General features: G+C 34.0%; 1 protein-coding gene across 2 annotated transcripts in view; it reads left to right on the forward strand.

Moving 5' to 3' along the window:
• The window catches only part of LOC125678653 (protocadherin-11 X-linked-like), a 48,063-nt gene that overhangs the window by 6,999 nt on the left and 25,161 nt on the right, over positions 1-15,903 (forward strand). Inside the window, exon 1 of one of the 2 annotated variants that reach the window (XR_008800712.1) lies at positions 560-631. The exons of the other annotated variant lie outside the window; for it this stretch is intronic. The gene's annotated coding sequence lies outside the window, so the exon portion shown is untranslated. Of the gene's footprint in view, positions 1-559; positions 632-15,903 lie in introns of those variants that run through there. 2 annotated transcript variants of the gene reach the window in all.

The following is a 15,903-nucleotide window of genomic DNA, read 5'->3' on the forward strand; positions in this document are numbered from 1 at the left end:
AGAATTAATTTTCATATGAACACATATTTGGTCAATGATACACCCAGAAAATTCTTTGGAAAAGGGTTAACGAGAACACTGTTTGCTTCCAAACCCAGGAATGATAAGGAATTATTTAACAATGCATGGTTATTTAATGTACTTGATATGTATGCAATGTATCAGCAATTGTAACTTCTAAAAGAGACACATTACATATAACCAAATTTCACTACTTATGATTTGCACCCATAAGGAAAATTTGTGGCTTTTTGAAGATGTGATAACTAGATTTAGTATTTCATGTTCTTTTCATAATGGATTTTTATTCCCCTTTCATGTCCTGCAAAATTAAGTGCAATATTCACCATATTGTAACAAATAGCATGTACCTTTAAAGTTATCTCCTCTCACAAATTTTGATAATTTTGCCAGCTTAATATAATATCCCATGATATTGATTTCTGAAAGTATAATTTGTTAAGAATTAATGTATTTATTGAAGTGCGACGGCCGGCCGGTCGCTACAGTCGTAATGTGATGAGAGAGATAGAAGATCCCTTGGTAAATCAAGCACGATTTGTCATTGGCTCTCTCTATCAGTGCAAGATTCCCGCTTTAAAGAACAGTTGTATTTGGCTGAGTTTCGCTGGTAAGATTTTTTTCTCTTTTGTGAAGTTTTGTTTTAGTTTTGGAAAGGAATGGAGTATGTATTATATTTAAATTCTTTAGTATGATTAGGATGTTTATGTATAATGTACCATTAGACTAGGCCAACTGTCATTTAATGATTTAAGTGGAATTGCTTCATCAGAGGGAAAAAAAGACACTGGATTTTTACATAGACTTTATAATTTGATCATGAATTTTAACAAATATATGCTTTTGTTGACACTCTGATTATGAGTCTTAATGTAATAAATGCAGGAGTTATTTCAAAGTTTGTTTTTAAAATTTTGGGGAAAATGGGCAACTAATAGCACAAAGAGAACAAGTAGATTTTGCAGATATTATTTGCCCCTCTCACACAACAAATGTAAAGTTTGGGTTTACCCACTTAACTTCTTCATTTTTAACTCAAATAATGATTGTGTTACTTTCATTTATGAGGATCAAATTTCTGTTTGTTCATTAGTTTATGTTGAAACTGAAACTTTTGATTGAAAAAAGTTTGTATACATAACTATGCACAGTAAGGGAGAAATATGAAGTCTAGTTTTATGATTCTAATGGGTCATTTGACAATGCAGAGGATGGGGGAGAGGGGGGTTAAAAACAAAGTCATGAGATATGCATGCAAATGTAAACATGCAGGAAACATAGAGGTGTTTTTATGAATCATTGTGATAGCTGGGAATAGCTTGGTGGCCATAAGAGATCAAGTCAAAGTGATAAAAAGAGGACAGTGTTCTTGGAGATATCGTCTTAAAACCTAATGGGGTATTGGTCATTTCTGCCACAGGATATAACTCCAAGCAAACATTTGTCATTTCCACTTTTTTGAAAACCAACTTTTTGTCAGGATTTTATTCAGATATTTATTGTTGGTGCTAAAGGAAATTATAAAATGCCATTGAAAATGTCGTTTAAATTTACAGACAAATTGTTGGTATAATGGTGCAATAATCTTTTATGATAAATATCATCGGAGCATTTTGTCGCCACACTATTTCAATGGTTGACCAACCACATGATTAAGTTGACACTTTCAATGTATAAATGTTGAATTTATGGTGAAACCTAAAAATGATTAGAAGGATTAAACCTCAATTTACTTGTGATCTTTTGAAATATGTAGCAGATTTTTGAAATGGATATTTTTTTAGTGTGTTAACTTCATTTATCCTTCAGTTTAGTATAAATAATTACAACAAAATTTCCAAACTTGGACCACTTTTTCAGCTCTTGAATTCTTTATGTCATTGTGCATTAAGGTTAATGTTATATAAAGTTTTTTATGACTTGAACAGTGAATTATGGAGCAAAATTTGATACAGATAAAGCACAGATAATAGCAAATGACCCAGACTGGTCAATAGATTTATCAATTGGGATCCTACAAATGATGATAGTCATTACTGGATAGGCTTCATTTGTTCAGAGCTCAATAAAATTCTGTTACACTGGCATTTTTATGATGATATATTTTATAAGCATTGATCTGCTGCTAGGACATCTATTCATTGAAAAATTGTTCTCACCATTTTACAATGCTTAAATCATTGGACTCTGGACCCCCTAAACCTGTTTTTATTTCTATAATCATTCACGATATCAGCTTTTATGATTTTATGGAAAGTTTGGTGTGGATTCATTACGGATTATTTTTGCATTATATGTGTATTTCTATGCAAAAAGTAGTGGTGAAATTAATGGAAAGTTCTTAGTTACATATTTACATGTAATTTGCTGAAAATATATGCTAGATAGAAAATTTAACAGGAAGGAAGTACATTAAATTTGTTTATAAGTAATTCCCTGGAACACATACTTATATATCTGTTTATTGAAGTTCTTTGTATTTATGAAGAAGTTTTTGATATTCAAAATATATACTTTATGCCCCTGTTTCAATTACAATTAAAATATTCTTTTTTTGGTAGGGGGAGGGGGTAAATTTGCTGTATCTTGAACATAAAAATGTGATATATATTTACCATGTATGGCAATTTAACTGAAATCCTTCCACATAAAAGATAACTAAAAACAAAGAAAATATCACATATGATAATGGGGAACAATATCCTCTGTTACTGAAAATTGGTTACTATGACAAACCAATTCAAAATGTTATTCCTACTGTATTGTTTGTCTCATTTCAGTGAGATGTTGTGATTGTCTCATTTCAGTGAGATGTTGTGTTTCTCTCATTTCAGTGAGATGTTGTGATTGTCTCATTTCAGTGAGATGTTGTGTTTCTCTTATTTCAGTGAGACGTCGTGTTTGTCTCATTTCAGTGAGACATCATGTTTCTCTCATTTCAGTGAGACATTGTGTTTGTCTCATTTCAGTGAGATGTTGTGATTGTCTCATTTCAGTGAGATGTTGTGATTGTCTCATTTCAGTGAGATGTTGTGATTGTCTCATTTCAGTGAGACGTTGTGTTTCTCTTATTTCAGTGAGACGTCGTGTTTGTCTCATTTCAGTGAGACATCATGTTTCTCTCATTTCAGTGAGACATTGTGTTTGTCTCATTTCAGTGAGACATTGTGTTTGTCTCATTTCAGTGAGACATTGTGTTTGTCTCATTTCAGTGAGACGTTGTGTTTGTCTCATTTCAGTGAGATGTTGTGTTTCTCTCATTTCAGTGAGATGTTGCGTTTGTCTCATTTCAGTGAGACGTCGTGTTTCTCCCATTTCAGTGAGACGTTGTGTTTCTCCCATTTCAGTGAGACGTGTTTGTCTCATTTCAGTGAGACGTTGTGTTTGTCTCATTTCAGTGAGATGTTGTGTTTCTCTCATTTCAGTGAGACGTTGTGTTTCTCTCATTTCAGTGAGATGTTGTGATTGTCTCATTTCAGTGAGATGTTGTGATTGTCTCATTTCAGTGAGACGTTGTGTTTCTCTTATTTCAGTGAGACGTCGTGTTTGTCTCATTTCAGTGAGACATCATGTTTCTCTCATTTCAGTGAGACATTGTGTTTGTCTCATTTCAGTGAGACATTGTGTTTGTCTCATTTCAGTGAGACGTTGTGTTTGTCTCATTTCAGTGAGATGTTGTGTTTCTCTCATTTCAGTGAGATGTTGCGTTTGTCTCATTTCAGTGAGACGTCGTGTTTCTCCCATTTCAGTGAGACGTTGTGTTTCTCCCATTTCAGTGAGACGTGTTTGTCTCATTTCAGTGAGACGTTGTGTTTCTCTCATTTCAGTGAGACGTTGTGTTTCTCTCATTTCAGTGAGACGTCGTGTTTCTCCCATTTCAGTGAGACGTTGTGTTTCTCTCATTTCAGTGAGACATTGTGTGCATGAAGACTACAGAGATACATATATCTTTATATAAGGTTTTGATACAAAAAAATATGGCTGCTGTTACTGTTACTAAATGAATTAATGAGTCAGATCATTTCAAAATAATATTCCTTCCTTAGTTTTCATTCATTTCCAATAAGACTTTGAACAAGTGAAAAAATCTACCGGTGGATGTCTTTCAACCTTACACACCTTACACAAAGCTTTTAGATGAGTGTTGTTTCTTTTAAATCGATGTAAGACCTGACTTGTAGAGCTACCGTCTTAACATGTACTTTTGGTTTATTTGAAGTTTTGAAACATATGGCATGCTAGTTGGTGCTTTTGTTGTATTTTGAGAACTTCATACTAAAAGATCTAGGAATATACATAACATGCAGTGGAGAAAAATCGCCATTCTTGTTTGTTCTGCTACTGCTGTGCAACCCCTTGGCTATATGCAATGCCTTTTTGTCATAACGACTGTTTACATATGGTATTATCTTTATGTGCGCTCAATTTCACTATTACATGTCTGTATATACCATATTTATGTTATTCTGTTTCTGATGAGCCGTTTGACTCAAGGATAATAAAGAACTTGAACTGGGGGAAAAAAATGTATCATATTAGTCACTAATATAAACAAGACTTACCCACATACCCCGATAGTTTGCTTGACTAATGTACCTTCTGGAAATTTAGTACAAAAAGGTCATGATTTAACATACGTTAAATAATGGGAGGCCTTTGGGCCTTAACAGTTGCCTGGATTGTAAGTAACAGCTTTCATTTCTAAAATGATGAATGCTCATATTTTTCTGCTAGATTTTCATCAGAAGATTGTAAGATTATTTGCATTTACTAGTTATATTGATTCGAACCTAAGTTAATCCTAGGACCATAATTGCTCATTAATATTTATCCAGGAATCAGGATGAGGATACATGTGTTAAAGCAATACAAGCTGTAACTGACCGTAAATAAACTGAAAATAAAAGAACAAAAAGAATAACATATTTGGGATTGAATATATATGATTTCATTGAATCAGAGTGGATCTGAAGCATTAAAAACTTGTGAAATCAACAGAAAATGGTGATTAAAAATTTATTGTCTTCCAGACAGTCATATCTGGTCAAAATCTCCAGTATGCATTGTCCTCAGAGGTCACCACTTCGGAAAAATGAAGGAGAGGTTCTGTGCAAGTGTCAAATTTATTCAATATGCCAACTTTATAGAAATTTTATGATCAAAATTTCATTTGAGTGGCACATTTGCATAATTATTACTTTCTTACACTTATGATAATTAAAGTTACCATGTAATATTTTAAAAGAAATGAAATGTGTAGTTACACTCACACAGTTTCCATCTTTGTATGACCTCGGTCTCAGCGACCCGATTATGTTCAGCAATCACCATGTCTGAGTATATGAGGATTGTGTCAGAGACTGATGGTTTACATGAAATACTCATTGTAGGTGTGCTCTTAAGCAATATTCTCTTGTTTATTTTGCTGAATTTTTCATCAGATCTTGGGGGTTATATTAATTATACTAAGAGGTGTTAATCAGTGCCTACTTGGGAAGTAGAAAAATACCATCAGTTACAGCTTGTATTGCTTTAAGTTTGTGGTCCAGCCATGTTCTTACAGGACAGGACCTTGAAATTCACAAAACTTACTCTAAATGAATGGATTTTCAGTTCTTGAAAATGTTCGAGAATTTACCAAGACAGACAATGATGAACGGGTATGGATGGGTACAGAACACATGAGTCGCTCAGGTGACCCAGAAAATGCTGTTTTTCTATTTAAATAGAGTCTGACATGTAAATGTTATAACTACCACGGAAAAACAAGTTGAAACAAGGGGTTTTCCCAATTTGCATAATATTAACAAAAGGAAAAAATGTGTTAACACAATGAAACCAAACAGATTAAATCAGTGTCAAGAAAAAATACATTTACAAGTGTCAGTCTTGAAACTAAATCTTAAAAAGAAAAAAATTGGTAGAGTGAATCACTCCCTCATTTACATGGCAGTAAACATACATATTTGGTGGTTCTTGCAAAGATAGTCTTCTTTGTAGTCTTTGATTTTTTGTAGATTGATTACCTGTATATTTATGAGATGTAGTTTGATCTGCTTGTAAAATTTATTCTATGATGATAATTTTGATTGAGTGATCCATCATCAAATTTTTTTAATTTGCATAAAGATATTGGTTATCGAAATAAACAAAAATTGACTGATGCTAATGATTTAAAGGACTCTGAAATTATCAGAATTGGAAAATCTTCAGATATTCTATGATAGAAGAAAAATTGAATAGTAATAATGAAGCCGATTTTCCATATAATGTATTGTATGCTATTAAATTTATCTACAGAAATTATTTTTTCAATACGGATAATTATTTTTCCCCAAGTCCTCTTAAAAGTGCAGTCAGCCACCTTTTAATGGCATAAAAACAAGATTTAATAGGTGATAATATTTTGTTATAATTCCAGCTGTAAACTTGTATGTTTTATAATTTCCATAACTATTTAGGAATGAAGATGCTTATCACAATGCTCTATTTGAAATTCAAATGAAACCCAGCTCTAAATTATATATATTAATCATATTGATGGATTGATAACGGGCTGTCCCACCTTCCACAAGGAATGCAAGGGGGATTACCGTCAAGGAATATGATGGATAAGAGTTCAATTTGGAATATTGATACATTTTTTGAATTGCATAATATTGTAGTATTTCTCTCAGTTTGCATAGAAAATTAAAACATAATTCTCAAACTGATCTATAGGAAGATTGGCTAATGAAGACCTTCTGCATCTTATGATACATTGTCACTGTGTCGACTTTTTGTTTTTAAATACAATTTTTATGTTGAAATTTTAAACCTTTTTTGAGTACAGTACATGAATATAGATTTTTGAACCCTGATGCCAGGAAATAAAAATTGGAAAGTCACAGAGTACATGTATAATGATGCTATAATTGTTTAGGTTTTTAAGGAGGAATGCTACACCAAAGACATTGATGTGGATGAAAAGTGGAGGTTATGTGCAACAATATTTTGAAATTGAAAACTTTCAAATTTACTTTATTTAGTCAAAAAATGCAGTTATAGTAGAAAGCAATCAATGAAATTCGAAATGAATAGATAAATATTGCTGATATTTATATTTTCATCCATGATTTAAAAGGAAGTCAGTACCTCCTTAAAGCTTGGTATTATTTTTAAATGTTAGTAGTTTTTCATTTTGTCAGATATAGTGTTGTATCAGACTTTCCTATATACAGTTGACTCGATCTGCTCATATACCCAGCTTCCTTCCTAATAAGCAATATGGCTGACAGGTTTATGGACTGGTATAGGGGGAAATGTCATTCCATGGGAATCCTAGCTATTCTCATCACACACTTAGAATTCAGGATCCCTAATTTTATATTCAAGGTTTATTGTTCAAATTTTCCAATTTTTCAAGTAATTGCAGTATATGTGCAAAGTGTAGGTATACTGTATCCAGCATGTGTCATTGCGGTTTTATTTCAAAGTATTAATGTCAGATAAGAATAAGACATGGCGTACAAAATTGCCGTACCGTCACGGCATCAGAGTGGCGTTCCACGGGAGGCACGCTATTCTGTAAGCTAGCCGTCTTGAGGGAGATGAGTCTGTAGTAATTTACAGTCGAGTGCACTGACATCTCTTTTCGTGGAGTTACTACTGGGTTACCACTAGCCCAGCCCAAGCTTTGTTGACGGTTGGGGGAGGTCAAACAGTTTTACACATATCTTTTGTCACACTAAATATTTACCTTTATCAGGTAATCAGATATGTTAATTGGTCTTCAAAAAGTTTTGAACATACAATGGAGAAAGTTACTCCAAGGCTGAGAGGGGTGTAAATGGATAATAAAGGTATTTTCTATCATTGTTCTCAGGAGTCTGATATGTTTCCATATTTTCACATGTTTTATAAGTTCTTGGTGTTCAGGATGAAACAATACTATAGACATCTCTGGAATTTCGCAGTTAAATTTTTGTTATATCAGTCATAAATGAAACTAGAATGTTGTGTTGATGCTACGGTTCTGTTTTCCTACATCATGCAATTAATTAAACCAATTGGACAGTGTCAGAGCCTAATTTCATCATCGGATTGGATGTGATAATTTCATTTTACGGACAAGACAAACACCCAGTTCCTCAGGTTGACACGTCTGGATGACATCATTTAAATTTATGTGCAGTTCGATGACAGGCCGTTGTTCTAAAGAATTGCTGATGGGCAATACTGTCTGATATGCCTGATCTGTTTGACAATGAAAACTGTAGTCATTGACAACTTTTCTGTTTGTATTACCCAAAACATGCCTTGTACAAAGTGGTAGGGATGTAGTGTTTCTTACGAGACTGAATAATTACCATCATTAGGTAGGTGGTCTTGAGTGAGAATGTGTGACCTTTCCTCGTCATTTCCCGATAAATATGGTGTCAGCTGCCATCTCCGAGCTCTATCTGATGAATCTTTTTTTCTTATTTGCGTAACATCTCTTAAAATCGAGGCTGATGAAATTTACCAAACATTTCCCCCATTTTTCTATTCAAATTGACAATTATTGATTTTGAATTCTCTAAAACGAGAGAATCTTTTGATGTGATGTTGAAGGATAGTATGTATTACGGGTTGAACAAAGAGCTTGTTCTGCAAATACAACAGAGTAAGAGGTTGATTTGCTTGTGTAAACACTTGTTACATGAGGGCAACTAATAGAGGGATAGTTTTTCAAATATTGATTAGTGTCTTCTGCTTCTTCACATTTTGTTCTTCATCTTTAGAATTTAAGGGAAACCAAGAGGGGTGACCAACCAAGACATAATCCTTTTCAATTTATCATGCACGTTTAATCATTTTGTGTTTGGCCAGTATTTTAAAAGCATCCTGATAAACTCCAAACGAAGTCCCAATTGAAAGTTTTTTCGATGTGAAAAGAATATATTTGAAAGCATTCAGGTGTAGTGTTTAACATCACACAATTTGATCTTAAGATTTGAATGATATGATATTCCATGAAATTTATCAGTTTTATTATTTTGTATGCATTTCCAATGATAATGTTTTTAAAATTCACTTTTTCTTTTCAAGGGACTTTTCTATTCAATTACTGCCATTTTCATGTAAATTCTGGTTTGGTAAGAACTAATGCTCCTCTTTTTCAAATTAGCATCAAATTGTGTGAAGATTTTGATAAGATATCCATCTATCATAACTAATAATGGACTAAGAGAGGACCGCTGACTTTGATCTACTCCCTAAAAGGTACGCTGAACATTAAATGAAAATGGCCCGACCTGCTGGAGTTTACCAAAGGCAGTTTCAGCATAAGACATTTCCTCTCCTAATACATGCTCTATGTAATGATTTTCGTTTGGTGTGTTTTATGGAGTAAAACTACACCTGTTTTTATTCAAAACTTTCTCAAACAGCTCTTTGCATCATTAAGGTCAAAATTTTATTTCATATAATGTAAAGTAAGAACTGTCTGTCAGCTGTTTTCACTCGTGTATTAGTAAAAGAAAAATTACGTTGTGAAATTTGGTTGTACTGGATGTGAAATGTGTTTTCAGTTTCTGGTCTTCAACTATACTCATTTTTCCCTTTCAATGTACAAAATATAACGTGCAATCAATGACAGCATGTATTCTTGTTTTGGTCGTTGCTCTGTCCGGTTTCTGAACACTAAGCCATTGTTTAAGGATATGGTATCAATACATGAATAAAGACATCAATCTCGGGGATAATAGCCATTACCTGTCTCCCCAACCAACTGACCAGGGTCACTCGGGCTTCAGGTGAAACAAAAAAAGATCAATTTCCCTATCAAACATCTCCATTGGCAGTCCCTCACTTTGTAAGGATCTATTCAAAGGAGCCTAAAAGAAAGTTACATTTGCTTGAACATCAGCTTTATTTACAAAATACATTCAGGTAGGTATATTGTGAGAATTGGTTATTTATTTGTCACCAAATGTTAATCACTTTCGTGCCAGACCCAAACACCCTCATACACGAGAGTCATTGCTAAATTCTGGTTAGAAGTCTGATAAATGTGATATGTCAGCTATGAGCTTGTGACAGCTGATTCTCATCCCCCCTATTGTTACACTGTTAACTTGTTTAACCAGCTGAAGCCTACAAATTATTAAGCTTCCATCATTCATGGCTATCTATATGTGCATGCATGCATCCTTAAAATTTTCTTCGTACTGTGCATATTATTTCTGTCGTATAAACATTCAACATTTAGTCGGTTCATCCTGGTGCAAGGGTTGGCTCAGAGCTTGGCAACCTGCAGCTTCAATCTCGGAACATATCCTGGGACTCTTTGGCAGACCAAGGAAACTCCTGCTGAGGAATTGCGGATTAAACTATCTTTTCTTAGGTTTGTGTTAAATGGCTTTTTAAGGTAAATAGTGTGTGGAAGATGACAGGTATGGAAGCATCGATGACTACATTGAGAGGTCACCATACAAAGCAATAAAACGGCAGGAGAGAACTCGTAAATTAAGTTACACAAAGCTAAAAAAGCAAAATCCTTTCACAAGAGCAGCCAATATTGAACCAAACTTCCATGTTTCTAATGAGAATGATTCAGAAGTCATCATTTGAGACTTTTTTTAATAGACATAACTCTTTCGTGTGTGTAATTATATTATTAATCATATGTATTATGCTGGAAAGCATTGAAACCTTTTGTTTGATCATACAAGTTAACCCTGCCTTTTTCATAAATTTACGTTAATAATATGCCCATCATGCAGTGGTCAACATAACTTTCACCCACTGGTGGCCTTAAATTTGTCTCCAGGTTCCTGTATTCATGGTTACCATGACATCCACGACTTTGGTCATCTGACCATGTTGTAAATGGAATTTTTTTCCACAGGGCTCCATATTTCAATCCTGATTTTCATCTGATAATGGCAGATAATGGTTACACTTAGACTTATGAAGTGTGACTCTTTCCCTTTATACTTACTTTGTGTTTACTGTAAAAATGATTTCCATACTAAAAAAAATCTGGGTTTGCAAGCTAGATCAGTTACATGCTTGTGGACTGAATCTCAGTTTATAATTTCAGAGTGAATAGTGGAGGGATATTTCCAGTAGTATTAAAATTTCCTTGATGTTTCTCAACATAGTATGTTAATTTAGCTTGATAAAATTTTCCTCTAATTGAATATGACTTGTAATGCAACTAATCATACTTGTATTGTGCCATGGATCCCTTCCCCGGGGCAACAGCTGCCGAGCCTCAACATGCAGCATGCGTAATGCTGATGATGTCCATTAACCTAGGGGGGTGCTGGTAATGAATCTGTAGAGTTCTGAATGGGGAAGCCATTTTATTTTTAATCAGCGTATTTTGTTGGTTTCATTTATAATTTTATTCTATTTCATGTACAGGAAGTACAATTAGACATTCACTTCTGGAGGCAATTGGATATCACATCAGCTCATGTGATTTAATTATTGAAAATCACTGTTTTTCTGTTAATGAAATTTTTAACAAATTACATCTATTTCATTGATTGGCATCTTAATGTGAACTTAAATGTTATACATGAACTTTCCTGTATTTTTCATGCATTGGTTACAAGTCAATTAAATGTATTGTCATAATCTAAGTAAATCATGATTAAAGTAAATTTCAAACTAGACAATGTATGTTTCACTATCGGTTGCATTTAGTGAGTCGGGTTAAATGTTGATTATAGATGGGTTTTTTATGATACAGGAGAGTTTGTCATATCAAAGTAAAACATAAGGTGTAGTCCATTTGCCAGTTTGACCTTGTGATGAAGCAATATATCGTTACATCTATATATATTCTCCATTCTTTTATAAATGCTCGCCTATCTGTGAGAGATGAGTGTTTCAATGGTTTTGTAGGGTGTTGTAAGTTAAACACTGAATGATATTATATGGTAGCTTTACTATTCATAAATCTACAAAAGTCATTAGCAGCCCTGATGGTCCAGTAAACAGATTTATTCTCCCAGCCCTGCTTTGGCAAAAATTGACCAGCCTCAGGGTGGTGATTTTTATCAACTGGACACTGGTCACTGTCAGAAAGGTAGATAAATAGAACAACAGGACAGCTATACCGGTCCCCTGTCTTGTACAACCAGCTGTTGTCATTAATTTCAAACCAATTTTGTACCCTTGTTAGAATAATTAATGGACTTAGGTGTACTGCAGAATGGTACTTGTGAGCTGAACATGAGAGTGTCACTAATTTCCCATTAATTTTCATTTTCCATCATTGTAACAAGTTGTTACACAACTTTGGGTGTTGGTTACATACTGGTGTCATAACTGCCTGTGATCCTTTGACTCTGACTTCTTGCACGGGAATTGAAATAGTAAGGAAAGCTTTTGAATTACAAGGTTTTTTCTGTAAGCTATTTTCATCAAACTTTTAACACAATTTCTTTTTTGAATGACGTTTATTCTTTTTCATTCTAAAAACTTGTTGGTCAATTTATATCTGTTTCTTCTAATTGAATTGAAAATGAAATTACATAAATAACACACAAAATTTTCCCTGATAACAAGATAATTTTTCCTTTAGATTTATTTTCATGTTAAAACATTCATAAGTTGCTGTTGACATAGTGTCACCAAGACAGAAACAATGTTATCTTGTAGCAATCAGCTTCACATATTTGTAACCTATAAAAGTTAGTTTTGCCAGAGGATGCAATGTCCCTTAGAGAATATCTAAACAATTTTACAATGGTCCATCATTGCTTGACAACAGGAAGTACTAATGGGTCAAGGAACTAGTTTGACTGCTACTTGTTGAAAAGGGATGATTTTTTGTATTTGGATGTTCGAATGTACATGCTTTGAGGAGGTAAAATTTAGAAATTGGAACTTGAATGCTGCAATAGCTTTGAGTAATGGCTGATTGTCATAAGATAGCAGAATAGTAAAGCCACAGTGGTCTAGTTAAAATACATGCTTGGAATGTCTCAATGATTGCAGTAAAACATTTCTGTGACTTAAGAAATGTGAAAATGCATGTTTGCAGTTTCCGCAGTGGATGCAATAAGACATTGTTTTATCGCAGATAGTAACAGTTCTGTAAAATGCTGTGCATATCTTTGGAAAATTGGTTTTATAGTATTTTTTTCAATAACGATCATTTTGTTTCAGACCATTGATAATTGGATCAAACTCCTGTATCTTTTTGAAGACTTTTTAACATGCCTGACGTTCTTCACAGTATTTTCATTTTTTTCTTAGATACGGTCATACCTATAGTTTTTCACATTAAGGTGTAGATGAAATCATTTTTACTTCTAAAGGGTGGAAGTATACAGCTACTTGATGCTTCTGGAGGGTGGTAGTGTACGGCTGTTTGATGCTTCTGGGGCTGGGGGTAGCAGTGTACGGCTGTTTAATGCTTCTGGGGGATGGCAGTGTACATCTGTTTGATGTCTCTGGGGGGTAGCAGTGTACTGCTGTTTGATGCTTCTGGAGCTTGTGGGTAGCAGTGTACATCTGTTTGATACTTTTGGAGCTGGGGGGTAGCATTGTACGGCTGTTTGATACTTCTGAAGCTGGGGGGTAGCAGTGTACGGCTGTTTGATGCCTCTGGGGGTTGACAGTGTGCAGCTGCTTGATGCTTTATCAGTACGGTACAAAATTTGAATATGTTGCTGAAAATGGAGTACTTGGCCATCGTATGTTTAAGTGTGACTAATACCACTCTGTCTATTTGTCTTCCTGAGACTTTAACTGTTTCCTGCCTTTGTGTCACACACATTACCCTGATTGCATATTGACAATTTGACCAGCTATAGCATCATTTCTACATGTTATACTCCAGGATTTCCCTGTCTTGTTGATGGCCATTACTGAAGTTGATTCCTATCTGCTTCACAAATTATGGCTGCTGGTCAGTTATGTGTGGATCCCTAGGGAGGTAGATTTACCTGGAATCAGGACAGCCTGGTCTCTGTTAATCGGTTGTACTTAATGGAACATTTATTAAGGAATATCCATGCTGTGTTGATCACCTGTTCAACATCAAAGACATTTTTTGAAAGATGCTAGAAATGGGAACAACAAAGTTTTATTTTACAAATCTAATTACTTGATAAAATTAACTGATGAATATACAAATGATAAAAAGAAAGATAAGAGGGGTTATGCTACATGTATATTAATTGTGCACATTTTGATATTTAAAGTAAACCTTGGAGATGAGAAATTAATCTTGACTTGATTGAAATTAAGTGTCGTTTTTTATTAGCAGTTTTAAAAGCTTTGATGTTAATTTTTACAAATTTAATCGACATCACAGAATGTGTCATACTTTGAAAATGAAAGAAGAGTCTAATGGCCACTGAGGTGCAAGTATCTTGTGTCAACACTCAACAAAAAAGTGAACCTGATTACCTCAGTGGGGGCATTTTTGGAGGTCCCTTACTACTTCGTTTTTGTGGATTATTGTCATTTTGTTTGCAGATATTTTCACAGACACTCCTCCTTTTATTGTAGTTCTAAACATTTGCTCATTTGCCTTAATGCTGTGAGACTGATTGTGCATGCTGTTGAGATGTTGAAATAGGAAAGAATATTTCAGAAAATGCTCACTCTGAGATTATACCTGCATTCTGCGCAGTCATTTTCTAAACTGGAAAATTTAAATTTGGTCTCAATAAGAAATATCATGAATAAAGATATGATTCATGAAGATGATTATGTAAAGAGATGGTATTGAGGGACATGTATCTTCTTTTCATATTATTTTCATTTTCATTATTAAAACCATTTTGAAGTGTATTAAATTCTAGTAGTTGGGGGTCTTGTGCGGTGTTCTGGTCATGCAATGTCTGGGTTGTATACCACACACTACACAGAAATAAAAAGCCCTTATTCAAGTGGCATTACTATTACAATTCACAATCTGTGAGCAGATTAAGCCACAACTCAGCAACTTTGTAGAATCCAATAACCGCGAAAGGAAAAGTCTGTTTTTGTGTCTCATTAGTGTAACATTGCATGAAAAGACTGAGATTGATAAAAAATCAATCTTTATAATGTCTGTGAAATGTATTTACATGGAATTGGGTTTTTTTTTGTGTATGTGGATTGGTCCTCCTTGTACATATCTTTTTAAAGTGGCCTTTCCTGTGGACTTGTAGATGGTTATCTGCCTTTGTTCAGGGGAGATAATTCTACCCTTTACCTGTAACCAATAGGAAAGTCCCTGTCATCATTGTTTATCTCTGGTTCATAAAGTTTTAAATGTTGACTGATAAATAAATTTTCACTTTGTGAAGAAGTAAAGAAGATTCTTTATCAGGGTTGTTACATAATTTAAGACTTTTTAATGTTTTCAGTAGGCAAAATGTTTATTTTGGACATAACAGTACCAACCTGTAAGTTTGGAATTCATTTAAGAGTTTAAATGTGTGATACCATGTAACAAGTCTTGTAGAAAAATGTGAGATATGTCAGATATATTAAATTCATGCTAATCTTTAAAATCTTGATTATCCAGCCAAATCACTCAGCACGGTGACATTTGGAAAAAAAACCTGTGACACGTGGTCAAACTTTGCATTTTTCTTTCATTAAAACAGAAAAAAGATTTAGGTGTACATGCTTTGAATAAGGTGGCTGCACTTTTCACGGAGTACCATTTTTAATTTTGACTCTCTGGAGCCTGTATGATAGGAGTGGTGTCTTGATTTCATGGTGAATTAACAAATTTTTTCATTTACATAAAAAAGGGGGAAATATTGTCCATTTGTTACAGTTTAGGAGACAACATTTAAGAACATAATATGATATGGTTTTTGATACTAGCAATTATTCTCCATAGTAACTGTTCAGATGGCCTCTCTGGTGACACAATGCTGGAACTAGGTTAAGTCTATG

Source organism: Ostrea edulis, chromosome 2 (genome assembly GCF_947568905.1).
Source record: "Ostrea edulis chromosome 2, xbOstEdul1.1, whole genome shotgun sequence".
Lineage (NCBI taxonomy): Eukaryota > Metazoa > Mollusca > Bivalvia > Ostreida > Ostreidae > Ostrea > Ostrea edulis.